The sequence below is a fragment of the Eubalaena glacialis genome, chromosome 7, assembly GCF_028564815.1.
Source record: "Eubalaena glacialis isolate mEubGla1 chromosome 7, mEubGla1.1.hap2.+ XY, whole genome shotgun sequence".
Classification (NCBI taxonomy): domain Eukaryota; kingdom Metazoa; phylum Chordata; class Mammalia; order Artiodactyla; family Balaenidae; genus Eubalaena; species Eubalaena glacialis.
In genome coordinates, this window is record NC_083722.1 from 5,087,653 (window position 1) to 5,104,514 (window position 16,862).

General features: G+C 47.4%; 1 protein-coding gene across 7 annotated transcripts in view; it reads left to right on the forward strand.

The window, feature by feature from the left end:
• The window catches only part of RREB1 (ras responsive element binding protein 1), a 169,231-nt gene that overhangs the window by 64,943 nt on the left and 87,426 nt on the right, over positions 1-16,862 (forward strand). Inside the window, exon 2 of one of the 7 annotated variants that reach the window (XM_061195692.1) lies at positions 15,590-15,747. The exons of the other annotated variants lie outside the window; for them this stretch is intronic. The gene's annotated coding sequence lies outside the window, so the exon portion shown is untranslated. The remainder of the gene's footprint in view (positions 1-15,589; positions 15,748-16,862) is intronic. 7 annotated transcript variants of the gene reach the window in all.

Below are 16,862 nucleotides of genomic sequence, written 5' to 3' on the forward strand. Positions count from 1 at the left end.
CTGCAAAAAAAGCATTATTAGTTAATTAGACTTTTACACCTCAGTCAGATGGCATTGTGCACTTTAACTCAAGGATGTTAAAGACCTAAATCTGAGAAAAAAGAAAAGAAAGAAAAAGGACAGGCACTTTTCCAGTATAAGCTGCATGTTGGTCCATGTTAATTAGGCATTTGTCCCTCAGTCTGGAGGTGACAGAAAATGCCAGTTACTGTGGTATTTAACTGACATCAAACTCCTGTCCAAATAATTCAGTTGGGCCCAGCCTTCTCTTTTAATTGGTGGGAAGGAAAACTTCGGCACACACCCAGAATAAGGAGGAAATTGTTAAATTACATTTAACATTTAAAATTTTCATTCTGAAGGATCTGAAGAACACTTGTGTGTGTTCTTTTAAATTAACCATCCAGTTGAGCTTTTTAAAAACGATAACAACAGAATCTCCTCTCACACTTGAGCTACCCCAAGTGATTAGCCCTTGTAAGTCTTTAATAAATGACAGTTTAGTAATTGTTGTTATCCAAGGTCAAAAAGTGGTGTGTTATTATCTAGGGCCCTTATAGATTCATGTATGTTTGGCACTGTTTAAAAAATTGATAATTAATTTTCTAGCTTAAAGTCAGATTTCTTTATCAGTACTAGAAATTCATGAGGGTTTAGGTGCCAAGCAATATACATGTTTTAGGAACCAGTATTTAGTGGCATATTTTTAAAAATGACATGATGGTTTTGTAAGAGTAATTAGATAAAACATGCTTTTTTTTTTTTTTTTTTTAAGATTTTAAGCAACTTCTTCCTAGTTGCCAGAGAAGGTAATTCTCAGTGACAAGAGTGTAATTTACCTTATTCATGAGGTATGTAAAAACAATTCCAAAAATAATGAAAAGATTTTCTTCTGACTATGGGTAGCCTTATTGGACTTTTCAACCTCCCTGGCTTTGACTGTGGTTTCTAGCCAAAGGTTCACACGTTTGAGAGGTTCAAACGCTTCATTTTCAGTACTGAACTACTTTTTCGTGCACTGAATGAATGCAATATGTTAACACTCCTGTATGGCCCAGAATTGCTAGGCTGCCCCTTGGCCTGCCTGCCTGGTACTGGCTGAAAAGGTACCATTGTTTGTTCTGCAAACACTGGGTGATGTTTGTTTCCAAGGTGACTGGTTCTATTGCTGCCCTTTAAGCAAGGGGGGATGGGGAGAGAGAAAGTTGGCTTTAAACACCTGAGAGCATCCTGTTCAGGATACAGTCTGTGTGTGTGTATGTGTGTAAGCTGAAATATTATTTTAACTGAGGTAATGGGAGAAAAAGGGATAGTGTGGAAACGGGAGGAAAAGATAGATTATCAGTAAGTTAAAAATATCAGTAAGTTCCGATCCACAACGATATACTTAGAGTGAAGGTAATGGTATAAGAAATGTTAGACTTAAAGATCTGATCAGACTGAAATTAACTGTTTTTACATTTGAAAAAGTAAAAAGTCAAGGGAAGAAAAAATATTTTAGATGATATCCATTGAAATGTTAAACTTATTTTTGCATGAACTCCAGTTCTTTAGCTGTAACTTGTAAGCAGCTATTCAAATGAATAAAGTTTGAGAGTAGTATCATTAAAACTGGTTACTGATCATGTACCTGGGCCTTCCAAAAAAGACAGAGAACAAGAGATATAAAGATTGGTTTCAGTCTTAAGGTCTATAAAGAAAAATTAAGAAAAATCTTAAATGATCGAACTATATTTGTGTTGAAAATTTTCCAGAAAGATAACAACAAAGATAAAAAGCCTCTTTGGGGGATGTATAATTGATGTATTCATCAGTGAGAGATTTTTAAGTTCAAATTAGAAAGAAAAAAAAGATTCCTCTTTTCCTGGTCCTCCACCCCCTCTTTTTTAATTAAAAAAAAATTTTTTTTATTGTGCATGGATGCTGTTAACAGAACTTTGCCTTTTCACTCCTATCAGGTTTAGTACAGTTCATGCCCAGGTTTCAGTAAACATTAACTACTTTTATCAGGGCTTGCAGTGTGCTGAATGGCTAGCAAAGAGAGTGTACTGCAAGAGACAGATGAAAATGAGAGAGTCCAAGGTCACATGGATGTTGAATTTTTTTAAATTATTGAGAATTTAGGGTCAAGTTTCACACTTTCAATATCCTCTCTTCGGTTTTGTGGGCCTAAGACAAGGCCACTTGGTCTGGCCTTTCTCTGTCCTGGGGTTAAAAGAGATTTCTTCAGATGCTCCGAATGGCAAGACAAGTGATTTTAAAACACTTTTTTCTTGCCTTTCCTTAAGAAAAATTTTTTTCAGGACTGCCTTCTAGGATGAAAGGTTCTCAAGGTCCCAGCAAAGAAGTACTATAACATATATCGTGATAATTCTGACGACCTGATATTATAGGGATTTCCTTTTATTTTCGTTTCTCAGAGATTGTTTGGGATTGCCCTCTGAGCACTAATTTCATTTCCGGAGTTAGCACAGTGAAGTCTGCTAGATGAAATATCGCCAAATATAGAGTAAACGTGCTCGTCTCGGAAATCATGTAATATTCTAAAACTTTCGCCTGTGTCTTCTTTCCGAAAATAGGAATGTGACTTGTGCTTCTTTTCAGTGAAAAGGATCTGCACGTTTTAAAAACTACAGAGACAGTAAGAACTACCCTCTTCCTGCCCTTCATTGCAGGCTGCCCCCTAGGCATCCGTGGCAGACACGGAGGGTGGGGCTGCGGAGCGCGCCCGAGGGTCGTGTCTCCTTCCCGGAGGGAGGCACCGACCGAATCGAGGCTGTCTGGATGGATTTCGGTTCTGGGCTCCAGGCGGCCGGGCCGGGGAGGGGCCTGGGAGGACGCGGCGGAAGGCGGCCGGGCCGCCGGGCAGCCGGCCCTCCTCGGGCCGCGGAGCCTTCGTGCACTGGGACCGTCTAAGCTGAAGTGCGTTCGCACAGCAGAGCGCGCGGCGGCCGTCGTCCCGGGACTCGCCCGTGCCCGTCCCGCCGCGGCGGCCAGTGGGGAGCGGGCGGTCGACGGCCGGACGGCGGGGTCGCGGGGCGCTGGTCCAGCCCGGGCCTCCGCGCCGTCCGCCCACCTCGGCGCCCGCGCGGGGCCGCCCCGTGAGCGGGCGGCGGGGCCGTCAGTCAGGGCGGTGGGCGCCGATTGGCCGGCCGGCCGGCGGGGGCGGGACGGGGGGGCGGGGCTCGGCCGCCTTCCCGTGGGCCGCGCCGGCGTCGCTTCCACGAAGACCTTGACGCGCTTTCCTCGGGCCGCGGCGGCCGGGCGGCAACCTCGAGGGCGGCCGGAGGCCGTCGAAGAGCCCGTCTAGTAATTGAGTTCGTTTTTTAGAAATGGGTTCCTCTCAGGTAGAGATTTGAACACATGTGCGCCCCGAAGGAAGTGCTCCCTCTTTTTTTTCCCCCTGGTGTTCGCTTGAGGCCATTTAGCCGTGACCACTTAAGTTTCCCGAAGTTTTGCATGGGCGTGAGCGTGCCCACTCGCGTCTGGTAGTTGTTGCCCAGAAGGAGTCCACGTTAAAAGGTTTGGCTTACCTGATGGCCGTTTTAATGAGAACAGCATGTGGCTGAAAAAATGTCCGCAGAGCCTGTTGGAGGAGGAGGCCGAGGAGGAGGATGGAGGCCGAGGGGGAGGCGGCCGGGGAAGAAGAGGAGGAGGAGGAGGGGACGCAGCCCGGTTGGGGGAAGGCATGAGTGGAGGAGGAAGGACAGGGGCAGCTTCTGTGTGACGGGGCGCCCGGGGCAGCGCGGCGCCTGGTCCTTTCTGTCCTCTTCCGCAGTGTTGGGCGGCTGTTGCCTCTTTCCCATGTGAGCCGCGTTCTGCGGATGGAGGCCGAGGGGCACCACGGAACCAAACAAGCCACCGTGGCCTCAGGTTTTAAATCCGCCCCCCAACTCCCAGCAGTGGCGGCGGCGGCAGACCGCGGGCCTCTGTCCCCGGGCCCCTCCGTGGTCCACGTGGTCGTAGTAGCGATGAGCCCATTGCGCCGGGCTCCGGCTCCACGTGCTGCGCTTCAGGCCCCCCCCCCGCCCCCGACCCGGTGGGGGGACGGCAGGGCCTGTGGGAGCGCTGGGCCTCGCTCCTGGGGCCTGAAGGCCGCCTGCCACCAGGGCCCTGCCGAGTGTGCCCTGTGTCCCCGCAGGCCTGCCCCGAGCTAGCACCGGGGCGTGCGGGTGGTCCCTGCCTGCACCCCTGTGCCATCATGAGGCTGGTTCACCCACCCGGGGCCCTCGTCCGTCCCCATGAGCAGCTCAGTACCCAGAGCACTTCCGGTGAGCCCTGCGCCCTGTGACTTGTCTCTTTTTTGGTGTGCCTTCTTGGGTGATCACTCTTCGCTGGGCTGCAGCATCCAGTGATTCTTAAGACCAGGGGATTCAGGTTCAGTAGGTCCGTTGTGAGGCTGGGGCTTGTCCGTTCGAAAAAGCTTCCAGGGTGATTTTAATGAACACCCCATATAATCAGCTTTCAAAATTGTATTTATAAACAGGTTACTTGTACATTTATGTCTGATGAGACAAATGAATACGTTTGAGCCACTGGGATTTTTTTTTTTTCTTAGAGTTAGGAAATGGCACATAAACCTTGAAATTCTCCTATCCGATGCTTGTCTGTTGCAACCCTGAGTTTCCTGTTAAGCGAGATAGTGTGGTACCTGTGCTAGACCCCTGATAGGCCGTCTGCTCTGGCAGGTGTAAATGCCACTAATTAATTTTTTAAGAAATTGGCGCTTTGACAGAATTATCAGGGATGCCGAATAATTGGGACCAGATGTTTCTTTTGTTAAGGCTGCGGAGAGGTAATGTCACACACAGGTAATAAAGCTACTGACGTTTAATCCCTTGGTCGGAGGCTGTGGATTTAGGGATGCTGAATAATTTCTTTAGAAAGGGCGGGAGAAGATGTCCGTTCTGGTTTCTGCCGGGCCTCCGCCACCCCCCACCGCTCTTGCCGTGTTATCTTCTGTAGAGGTGTTTACTCAGTTATCATCGGGCCCAGCTCTTGTTAGAAGAGGGTAAATGGTACTTGGGCCTCTTTATCTAGACCCTCTTGCTCACCATTTTGCCGCAGCTGAGGGGACAGCCTGTGCCTCTAACTGAATCCATCTTTTTTTGCACTCCTTGACTGTGAAACAACAGGAGAGGCGGCCGCTCATCGTTTCGAGCGCAGACTTTACAGCCTCTGAACAGCCTCTGCTGTCGCAGCTTATGAATGCACCATTTGTCGTCCCGTGCACAACTGTTAGATACAACTGGCCTTGCAGCCCACTCTGCCTGCGACCAGAGTGCATCACTGCGGCCTTTTTTTTCCCTTTTCCTTTTTTTTTTTTCTTCTTCTTTGCTTCTGCATAGGCCAGATTTTTGCTTTAAATACCACCATTTTGTCCACACTAGTTTCTTTGACCCAGCTTACATTTTTCAAATATAAGTTTCAGAAATAAGGCTTAATTTGCTTCAACTGTTAGTATAGAGGTTCTGAATAAGTGCAAGTATTTTACTTTATTAAAGGAGGAGATTAGTTTTGTGGCTTGGTTTTTGCATATGTGCTTTCTCTCTCTCTCTCTTTTTTTTTTACAATATTGTAGAACCATGTGCCTTTGAAATTTTATTTTAAACTGGGTCGAAGTTAGAAAGTTGGGTTTTTTCCTAGATCATTACATCTCCTCAGCTTTACACAAAATCTCTTTGTCATCCAGTATCTTCTTCAGTTTAGATTTTAAGGGAAGCCGTTAAAAGTACAATGTGGTTTTCTAGAATATTTGAATATTATCATTAGAAATGACTGTTTATCATTGTTTCTTGAAACAGGGTTCCATCCCCAAATGATACCAGTAGTGTTCAGAATTTCACTTCTGTTTTGTTTCTCTCATTCTTTGGTCTTGTAATTATTTATGTGTTATGTATGCATGCATTGGCATTATTCCTCCTTTACGTTTTATTTAATTGCATTTTAGGTGAAAGAATGTATTAACATATTTTTCTACTGTGCTTTACATATTCAACAACTGGACCAAATTGTTAGTTCCAATTGCTTTTAGGCCTTGCTCTGGCTAAGGAGACACATTTCTGTTAAAACAGCAGTAAACATCCTACAGCAACCAACTCTACAAACCCTGGCATCCTGGAGCTTCCAAAAATGAAACAGCCATTTGCTGAAACTGAAGAAGCTCTCTGTAGTTGAATTTTAAAGTAGATATTTAGGTTTCAAGGATTGTATTCGCTCGTCTTTCAAAGAAGATAGGGAGGCCCCGGGTTGCACTTGCATTTTGAGACATACAGGTATGTTTAAGGAAGAAAGTGTAATCGTTTGTGAGATTCATGCTTTCCTTTTCATCTCACCATTCAGAGGGGGAAAATCTGTCTTTTTGTGAGGATTGTGTCCCACTACCTGAAGAGTCCTTGAGTTCGACGTAAAGACTAAGCAGCAGCTGCAAACAAGTTAGGGGGCAAGTGAGCCCCGGTTTCAGGGTTTCCAAGAGCAGTTTTCTACCGTGGAGTCTGCTGTTAACTTGTAGAGCATGTTTTCCTTACTAGGTCCAGCGTTTTCATGCTTGGTTTTGATCTGCCCCTTTAAGCTGGGTAAACTCTCTTTGGAGTTTTTCTCCCTTTAACCATGGTTTCTTTACTGCCCTTCTCATGTGATTAATATGTGTGTTGCTTAAAATGGCAACTGAAACATCACCAGGTATTTTCACCAGGTAGAAACTGCTTTTCCTGTGTCAAAACAACCAGTGTGGCTTAGTTGATGCTTCTGTTGCTAAGCAGGTAAATTTCTGGTCTGCAGGCTGTCTGTTAACCCCGTAAATGCCTAATATCAAGCAAAAAACAGCAAGAAGAAAAACCACCTTTTGCTTCCTTCTCCCGTAGTGCTTTGTTCCGGAGGGTAAAAACTGGGCCTCCCTCACCCTCACCTCCACTTAGCTGTGTTCAGGACCCAACCTCGATTTCCATATTTCCGAGGGGAGGAGGAGAGTTAGGAGATGGAGAGGGCTGGGAAGTTGGTGGAGAAGACGCCCTGGGAGCTGGCAGCGAAGGTCTCCTGCTGCAGGATACAAATTATGGGTTTGAGTCCAGTCAGGAATGGGTTTAGCCTTTTTCTTTGGGACTTTTCTCTGCAAGTCTGCCTTCAGTTGCAGCCTGGCTGTGGGGGAAAGACGAAGAAAGAAAGGGCTGCTGTGCGCATCCATTTGCCAGAAAGGAGTTAACAGAGCGCACCGCAGAACAGGTTGGGCAAGACTGTTAAACCAGTGATGAAGCCTCCCCCTTCTCCTCCTCTCCTTCTCTCTCTCTCTCCCTCTCCCTCTCTCTCTCTCTCCCTCTCTCTCTCCCTCTCTCCCTCTCTCTGTCCCTCTCCTCTCTCCCTCTCCCTCTCCCTCTGTCCCTCTCCTCTGTCCCTCTCCCTCTCTCTGTCCCTCCCGCTCTCTCCCTCTGACCTCCTCTGTTCCCCCGCTCCTCTCCCAGGACTTTCAAACATCTTCACATTATCCCCTGCTCCCCCGCCCCCTCCCCACTTCAGTGTCTGGCTTTCCCTCTCTCTGGCAGGACATTTGATGTGATGAAAATACTTTGTGGCAATGAGGAGCCTGTGCAAGAGGCCTCAGCCTCGCCAGCTGTTTCTGGAGAAATCCATGTCTGTGCCCTTAGTCATGTAACATAGGCCCCATTCAACAGAGACATTCTTGAGTGTGCATTGATGCCTCTGCGGGACTGCAGGGTGGACGGCCTGCATGGGGGGGGCGGGGGGGAGGTGGACGGTGGGGAGAGGAGGAGGCGAGGTCGGGATGGGGATGTGGAGGGCAGCGAGGGGGAGTCCCTGCGCTCCGAGTGCCCGTAAGTCATGAGATGTTGCTTTGTAAAGCATCTGCAGTTTGCTCGGACGTAGGGATGTCTTGTGGCCCTCAACTCGGAGAAACTGAGCTCTTTAAAAGCCAGCTCTGGTCTGACGTAAGTTCTGCGTGGTGTTTGTGTCTAATCCCTCCGTAAACATACCATATATAGTCATGCTGGAGCTCACTGTAACACACACTGCAGGGGAGCCTCTCCTGATGCACAGAGCCCCGTGCTTAGAAGCAGGCTCAGGCTATTTCTGGTGTGTCGCTGCTTGCTTTTTTCTTTTTTGGAGGGAGGAGGCAGGAGGCTTTTTTTCTTTCCATCTTTACACTGTTTGAAGCATGTTTCTGATCCTAGTGTGTCTGGCACTGTGAAAACTCAAGAAACTGTATCCTCACGTGAGGAGAGACCGAATTCTCTTTGTACATCTGTTTTAGAATAGAACCCTTGTTTTTCTTAGTATCTCTCACACCACACGCCTTTCGCATTTTATGGTCCCCGGGGTTCTCAACTGCTTGTTTGGGAGCATCTTTTAACCCTGTGAGGGTGAGCGCTCCCCCGTAGCCTGTGCTGTCGGTGGCTGGTGGAGAAGTTGCTTTCGCGTTTCCTCCGCTGCATCCTCCCTGAGCTGTCCTCGTGCGTTTACAACACTTCACCTTCGCCTTGCCAAGGCAGAGCATCAGCTCGGAGTCCGCGGGGCTGAGCGCAGCCGCTTTCCCCTGGGCAGGGCTGGGTCTGTGGAGCGGAGACGAGACTGTACTGAGAAAGAAATGCAGTTGTTTTTTGTTTTTTTTTCTTTTTCCCCTGGAATACCTAGGATACAGCACCTCAGCTTGGAGTGAGTGAGCAGCGGGGGGCATTTGTGGTGCAGATAAGCGACTTCTTCCTTTTCCTTCTCTTATTTTCTTGTCCTTCCTTCCCCCCCTCCCTCCAAAGGCTATTGCTTTTCTTCTCAGGCCACATGTATGGATAACCCTTAAAGAAAAGGTGGTTTGCCACGCTGGGGTGTTTGGGTATTATGTAAAGAGACAAGATGGGGACCTTCACTGCCTTGTTGTCTCTCATTGGCCTCGTCAGAGTGAATTATATCTGACCGTGTGACAGTTAATTGTACCATCCTTCCCGTTTCTTAAGCTGATAAGCCCCTTTCTGTCTGCCTCCATCAAGCCTCTTTGTTTGAGAAGTTCCTAATGCAGTAGAAGAACAAAGTGACAGTTTTCTTATTTACTGAAGTCTCTGAAACACATTCATTATGCTCTGTATCGTATCTTTTTTAGAACTTTATTCCTTTAACTTATATAATTGAATTGTTCCAAGTAGTACAAAGTTAAAACTTCTTTAAAAATATCAGTGAGGCCAGCAAAAAAAGATTGAAATTTTTTTTAGGCTCTGTGTTTTCATTTCAGGCTATTAACAGTGCTTGGTAGATAATGTTCAGGGTAAGACACTGGGTACTGCCAGAGTACCAATTACCAGTTATGGAAGCAGCAGTTGCTTAGCTAGTATTCAGTTGACTCAAAAGTAATATATCACTTCTGTGGAGGTCACTTATTTGGCATTCTGAGGTCCAGAATCTTTAGCCTGGGAGTGAGGGAGAATCACCGGGGTGGCAGAGGGGGAATGCAAAAAAATAAAGCTTTTGGAAGCCGGGCAGGTGGAGGAAGTCGCGGTGCTAACAGTCTTACCCTTGATTCATGATGGTCCTTGGGCCCACACTTTAGCACTATTTATTCTCACTGTAGATACGGCCCTGACCACCTCGTCTCCCATTTTCCAGTCCACAAGAAATTAGAGGCCAACGCTGGTGGTTGAGGGTGGAGAAAAGCCATCAGAAGGAGATGCTCTGAGAGCAGCAAGAAGGGATGTCCGGGGATGAGACAGGAGAACGCAAACAGCCTGAACAGAGGGGCCGTCTGTGTTGTTTCTTACAACTGCATGTATATCCACATGCTCTCAGTGCGTCTCTGGAATAAAAATTTAAGCTAAAAAAAAAGCATGGCTGACTGAGGCCCGTGTGGCATAGGAGCAAAACTGAAGGGGGAGGGTTATGACACTAGTTTCCGAAGGCACCTTGTGTAATAGTTGTTCACTGTAGTGATCCTGAGTCATCGCCCAAAAAGGTTAGATTAATCATATGTTGATTCACGATGCTCTGCTTAAGGAGATGGGCAAGTTAGAAAGATACTTCATAGTGATTTACGCCCAGGAGTTTTATAACGTCTCGATACGCCCCCCTCAGCTCTCCTCAGGGATGTGCAGCTGCTTTATGAGCTGACGTGAAGCATTAGAATCAAACTTCCAGTGGATCCAGATACATACCAAAATATTATGTATTTTGACCAGATTTGCAGGAAAAGAAAGTGATGCATTAACAGGTTCAAATGGTGTCCAAATACCATCACGAGGGTACGAGGGTCGTTTTTCTGTATTCCTAATGTGAATTGTTCTTTCAGATTTTTAATTGAAATAACACACACAATGTCATGGAGGTTTTTTTGGCTGCGTTGGGTCTTCGTTGCTGCGCGCGGGCTTTCTCTAGTTGCGGCAAGCGGGGGCTACTCTTTGCTGCGGCGCGCGGGCTTCTCATTGCGGTGGCTTCCCTTGTTGCGGAGCACGGGCTCTAGGCGCGTGGGCTTCAGTAGTTGTGGCTCGCAGGCTCAGTAGTTGCCACACACAGGCTCTAGAGCGCAGGCTCAGTAGTTGGGGCGCACGGGCTTAGTTGCTCCGCGGCATGTGGGATCTTCCCGGACGAGGGATCGAACCCGTGTCCCCTGCATTAGCAGGCGGATTCTTAACCACGGTGCCACCAGGGAAGTCCTGTCATGGAGTTTTTAAAGCAGGGGCTAGAGAAGACCCTTTATCTGGTGGGTACCATAGAAGTCATAGATACCCTGGTAGACGGAGTCTCTGTAGAAAAGGAGTTCTGAGTGTAAGGGAGGCCTCAGAAAACTTAATATTAAAAAAATTTAATCGTAGGCCATCAAATGACAAATGGAAGGAAGGAGTGGTTTTTTCCCCCCCCTCATCCCAACTATAGGCTCATTCTAAGAACCATAGGATTTAGAGTTGGAAGGGACTTCAGAGGTCACTTGGCCTGTTTTTATGAGTTTGCCTTTGTTTTAGTCTGTATTCTTCCACAGTTCATGTCTGTGCACAGAATTGAACATGTCACCTGGAGGAGCGTCTGTGTGGCTTCTTTGGCAGGAGGGCTCATCCTAACTTGAAAAATTAAATGTGCTCACTTGGCAGAGATGATTATATATTTTTAGGTTTCTTGTTAATTGTATTCTCAGTAGCTCCATTTTACAGATGGAGACCCCTGCGGCACTCTGTGGTGGTACACCAAAAATCTCCCTTGGCATCAGTAACTACTTTCGGACATTTTCATGGAAATCCCAGAGTTGCAGACTTCCCAGGGTAGCTAACACATACTAGTAGTTCTCAAGCTGCTAAAACTCGCAAGCTGTAAAATTTTAATTTCATCTGCTTAAGCATATAGAGCATTGCTAGGCCTAAGTTTTAATAATCATACTCATACACGTATTTTAAATACATACTAGCTTCTGATAGTATTAAATTTAAGGTTTTTGTGCGCTTAGATTTGCTGTAATGCATAGTTAACAAATAAAATGGTTGGTATAGATTTTCCTGCTCCTGAATCGAATAGGTTTTGTGTTTTGGTTTTGTTTGTTTGTTTGTTTGTTTTTTACTAAGAGAAATTGTTCCTTTTGAAAATGTAATTAGTTTTGAAATTTGGTCTTCTGGGTATCCATGGAAACCATATACCTCCTGATTGCCATGCTGAAGGTGGAAAGCATTCTCTTATGGTTAGATGTTTGTGACTCTGTCAGGGAAGGGAAATCTATATGAATTGCATGTGAGAAATAAGAATTAGTTCTCTGGATGTTAGACGCTCACAGCAGATGGAAAAGTAATAAAACCTACTACTTCCCAGGAAGCAAGGAGCGGGTCTCGTGCTGGCTTTTTGGAGTGTGGACAGCGCAGAGAGGGCTTGCTGGAGGGAAGGGGCATGGTGGAGGGTGGAAGGGCTTGGTCTCCTTCTGTGTCATGGCCTGTGAGGACCTGCAGCTCCTTGCTCGGCTCGGTCGAGATGATGTGCTTATGGCATCCACCAGTGGGCTGGCCTCAGGGACACCTGTTGAGAGGTTGGGATGTTGGGGCTGGAGGAGTAGGGAGGGAAGCATCCAGGCCTGGGTTTGAGCAGCTGCTGGCTGCCCGGAGCTCAGCCTCCATGAGTCATCTGTGGGTCTGGAGGCCAGCCGTGAAGAAGGAAGGGAGCGTTCAGTTAATGCTCTGACACCCCCAGAGCACTCTAAAGGCACCACAGAAATTGTGGGGCAGTTATTAGCAGCTCCGTCCATAACGTTCATTGTTTGTTTAAATGCTTTCCCCCAATCACGTAATCCTAACCTTTTATTTAAAGTAAGTGCTGTGGGTCTGCTTTAAAAGCTGACGAAAATGGCTTTTATTGGACGTCGTCGCTTTATTTGTAAAGGGGGGAGTTGAGACCCAAAGAGAAGAATTTGGTCAGTTGATTTAAGGTTGTTGGAGGATTGAAGTGTTACTTGATTGCTGGTCTTATCCAGGATTTTGAGATTTCAAGGAAAAGTGGACAATGCCTGCTTGTGTCCGAGCGATTCCGGCTGTCGTGTGGTCTGCAGGCCAGCCCCCGAGCAGCAGCGCGGGCAGAGTCTCTGTGCTGAGGACTCCACGGGGGGAGCTAGCTGCTGAGTGCGTGGGATGTGCCGGCTCGGGAGTCATGTAGCCAAGAGCTGGTTTTGGTTGTAGCCTGAGGTCTGCGTAAAAGTTGCACGCCACGGGGACGTGACATTTGCATGGCCTGAGATTTAATACTTGGCGCAAGTTGGAGGAGGTGGCAGGAGTGAGTGCGCTGCAGTCTTGTGCCTACACGGTGGCCGTGGGGCTGCCGGGTGGAGAGAACCATCCTGTGACGCTCTCCCGTGAGTCCAGGACACGTGGACAGTGGGTAGAAAGAAGTCACCACCACTGTGGTGGTCTGTTTCACCACAGACCTCTTTGGGTATAAGCAATGGAAAGGGCCTTTTGGCTGTATAAAAAGCATCATGATTATAAACTCCTAGGACTTTACTTATAGCTTGATTCTCTCATTAGGAACATGATTATGGAAGAAATAAACTGAGCAAGTTAGACTGCAAAAATCACATGAGATTGCTTTTTCTATGGCTTTCATCTTCTAAATGTGGACGTTCCTATTATGTCTCTCTTGCAGATGTACACACAGCGACTCCGGTGTGCAGATACATTGTGAGCCAGCTCTAATGTGTGCATTCCCTAACTGGCTGAACAGTAGGGAGTTTTCAGGGGCCTTGCAGGAGGGTACTAGCGGGGTGCCCTGCCAGCTTTCTTTAGCTCTGTGATTAGTAATGGATCCACCTATTGTCTGATTGCACATTATTCCTGTTACCCTACGAGAAGGTTCCCCAGGGTTAGCTCCTTAATGAACAGTAGAGAAGTAACCCTGTCTTAGGGTATGCATGGAGACTTTATTGTTCTCCCCAGTGTCTTCAAAGTAGTATGGCATGAGATTTTTTTAAAAAATAGAGATGTTTAAATTTTCAGGTTTTCTTTTTTTTTTATAATGACTTTTTCATGTCTCCTGAAAGAAATGAAAAAAGAAAAAAAAAAGCTACTCACCAATAAAACCCAGCAGTTGCCAAATAGCTATAAAACATATTAGAGAAATTAGTGTTGGGGCCTTTTTAATTAGTTTAACTCTGGTTTTACAGCTGAATTATAATATGTGACCAAATGCATTACCTGAGTGTTTACCTTTTTTTTTTTATCTTTTTGGCCACGTGGAAGTACCTCAAGGGGTGGAATGTGACACACCCAGAGAATGAGGCGCTCAAGGGCCTAGGAACTTGAGAAGGCCAGGGCAGCAGGGCCCTTCATCTCCAGCTTAGCTCTGCCGGTGCTAATTGGGGAGCAAAGAGCCACTGAGCTTCTTCGGAGATGAGTTTTAAAATGTGTGTGTGTGTGTGTGTGTGTGTTCACAAGGGGTTTGTTCTCCTGCCCTCTGTAGAAAGGGCTAGGGAGAATTCTAGCAAGAAATTCCCCCACCTTTGAGAGACGTTGTAGATCCCACTCAATTGAAGTCCTTCTCACAAAGAGGGCCCTCCTGAGAAGTGCTGTTTGCTCCATAGACCAAAAGGACCTATGTGATTCTATTACATATTTTTAAATACTCTCTCCCCAATTCTTTTTTTAATTAATTAATTTATTTATTTATTTATTTTTGGCGGCATTGGGTCTTTGTTGCAGCGCACAGGCTTTCTCTAGTTGCGGCGAGCGGGGGCTACTCATCGTTGCGGTGTGCAGGCTTCTCACTGCGGTGGCTTCTCTTGTTGCGGAGCACGGGCTTTAGGCGCGTGGGCTTCAGTAGTTGTGGCTCGCGGGCTCTAGCGCGCAGGCTCAGTAGTTGTGGCTCGCGGGCTCTAGTGCGCAGGCTTCAGTAGTTGTGGCACACGGGCTTCAGTAGTTGTGTCTTGCGGGCTCTAGCGCGCAGGCTCAGTAATTGTGGCGTGCAGGCTCAGTAGTTGTGGCGCACGGGCTCAGTTGCTCTGCGGCATGTGGGATCTTCCCGGACCAGGGCTTGAACCCGTGTCCCCTGCATTGTCAGGTGGATTCTTAACCACTGCACCACCAGGGAAGCCCTCCCAATTCTTTTCATTTTGTTTATTTCATGAATTTTCTAGTTCAAGTTGAGGAGTTGTTCTAGGTTACGTTTTATTTGGGCCGTGTGTGTGGGGTTAGTGGTAATTTTTATAACAGAAGAATCTTTATCATGTTTTATTCCACATAATCTGGAACGTAATATACTGTGAACAGTTCATTACCTGCATGTCAAGTTGCAAATGTTCCTAGGTTAACTAGAAATTACGATTTTTTTCTTTTAAGAGCAGTTTTGTGGTTAAATGGTGATGCTTTTACCTTAAAGAGATCACCTTCTCCTATTTGGGCAAAGTACGATATCAGTTTGCACATGATTTAGTAAATAAAACGGAAACCCTTTCCTTCTGGCCTGTCTTTTAGAGTCAAGGGATTCTGGGTGGGGGTGTGTGTGTGTGCGCGTGTGCACGCGCGTGCACAGTTTTTTTCACGGGACTTTTGACCCGAGTCCTTCAGTGTATTTATTTTTCACATTTTCAATACTTCTTAGCATATTCAGCTTTCTAAATTATTGGCAACTGTTACACAATCATGTTGCAGTGAAGAATTTTTATATCTGGTGAAAAACAGACCCAAAATGGGAGGATTAAAAAAAAAACAAACTCATCTATTTGATGAACTGAAGTGAACGAGAATAGGGTAGAAACCCTCGCTAACTGATTGTGTTATAAAATACGTCACACCTGTGTCCGTAGGTTGGACTTAAGACTGATGCGAAGGCCCTTTTTATAGCGGTGACAGGAAGTGTTTTAGTGGGCTTAAGCTAAGCTGTCAAACAAACTTTAAAATCTGAGTGGCTCAACGCACAAAATGTCATTGCTTTTCATGTGAAATCTGCTGCAGGCCAGCAGCTCTCTACAGTAGCTCCCTTCCCAGCAGTGACCCAGGGTCCAGGCTGCTGTCGTCCTGTAGCCCCCTGCCCGCCACTGCGCATGCTTCCAGGTTGCCACAGTAAGGAGAGAGCCAGCAGGCCACACATCAGCTTTTAAAACCTTCAGCCTGGAAGTGATGTGTGTCATCTTTGCCCACAGCCCATTGGCCGGAACTTGTCGAGCGATCCGCCGCATGCAGAGGTGCAGGGGTGCTCGGCAGTGTGGAAGAACACTTGGATATTCTCTGAGCAGTGAACTGCTTTGCCGCTCTCCTCACTTTCTCTCATTCAGGCTCACCGTGCCGATAAATAAACCAGGTAAGGCTTAGGCCCGAAGCATAGAACACAGGAGCTAACCGGTGCGTAGAGCGGTGGTTCTCAGAGTGTGAGCCTCAGACCAGCAGCCCTCAGCATCACCTGGGAACTTGCTAGAAACACACATTCTTAGGCCCCGCCCTAGACCTTCTGAGTCAGAAATCTGTTACAGTACGCTCTCGGGATGCTTGCTGAAGTCTGGGCACCACGGCCCTGGGTGAAGAGAATATCTGTAGCGCCCGCTGGACCGATAATTAGCGAATCAGCGCTGAAGTGCTGGTACGCGTGCGGGCAGTTTGTGCTCTCCGCCCCAGACCGTGTTTAAGCACTTTGCACACATCACTCCCGTGTCCCACAGCAGCTGCGTGAAGTAGTGTTACCGTTGTCTCCCCCTTGCGGCTGAGGAAACTGAGGCAGAGAAAGGTTCTGTAACTAAGGGTGTGCCGCCACAGCTGGCAAGTGGAAGAGGCAGGATTTGAACCCCGGCGACGTGGCTCCCGAGTCCACTCCTCAGCTGCTGTGCCGTCCTGCTCGCTGGCCCTGCGGTGGCCACCCTGCGGTCGTTTTCGCTTTTTCTTGAATGGAGATGGTCTGGCGGAACGAGCAGGAAGTGTGGTGTGTCGGTGGCATTCACGTTGCGAGCTGAGCCCCTCACCACAGCTCCGTTCGTTGGTGGTTTACGTGTGTGGCGGGCTGCCGGCGGCCGTCATCTGAGCCGGAGCGGCTCGCAGCCTGGGGCTCGTAGGGGCAGCAGGAGTTGCTAGTGGGACGCGTTTGCTCAGAGTGAGGCGGCGCAGTCACGCCGGAGAGCGTTTTCCTCGGCCTGTGTGTCAGCTTCGAGCTGTGAGCGAAGCCCCGTTCTCGTCCCCTTGCCTCCCGATTCTTCTGGAGTCGGTCATTTTCCATCACCTGCCCTCTCTGAGATGCGCGTCTGGGGCCTGATTCCATGAGGTGGTCTAAAGACGCTTTCTGAGTTTGAGTAGAGAAATGTGTTTTCTCTTCCAAGAAAATTGATTAAAGGGTTCTCCTTCCACTTGGGAGATTCAGGTCAAGTTAGATGTGATCTAACCTTTTGAATTTTGACCTGATTGAAACAGATTTTCCAAATGGCAGTGAGA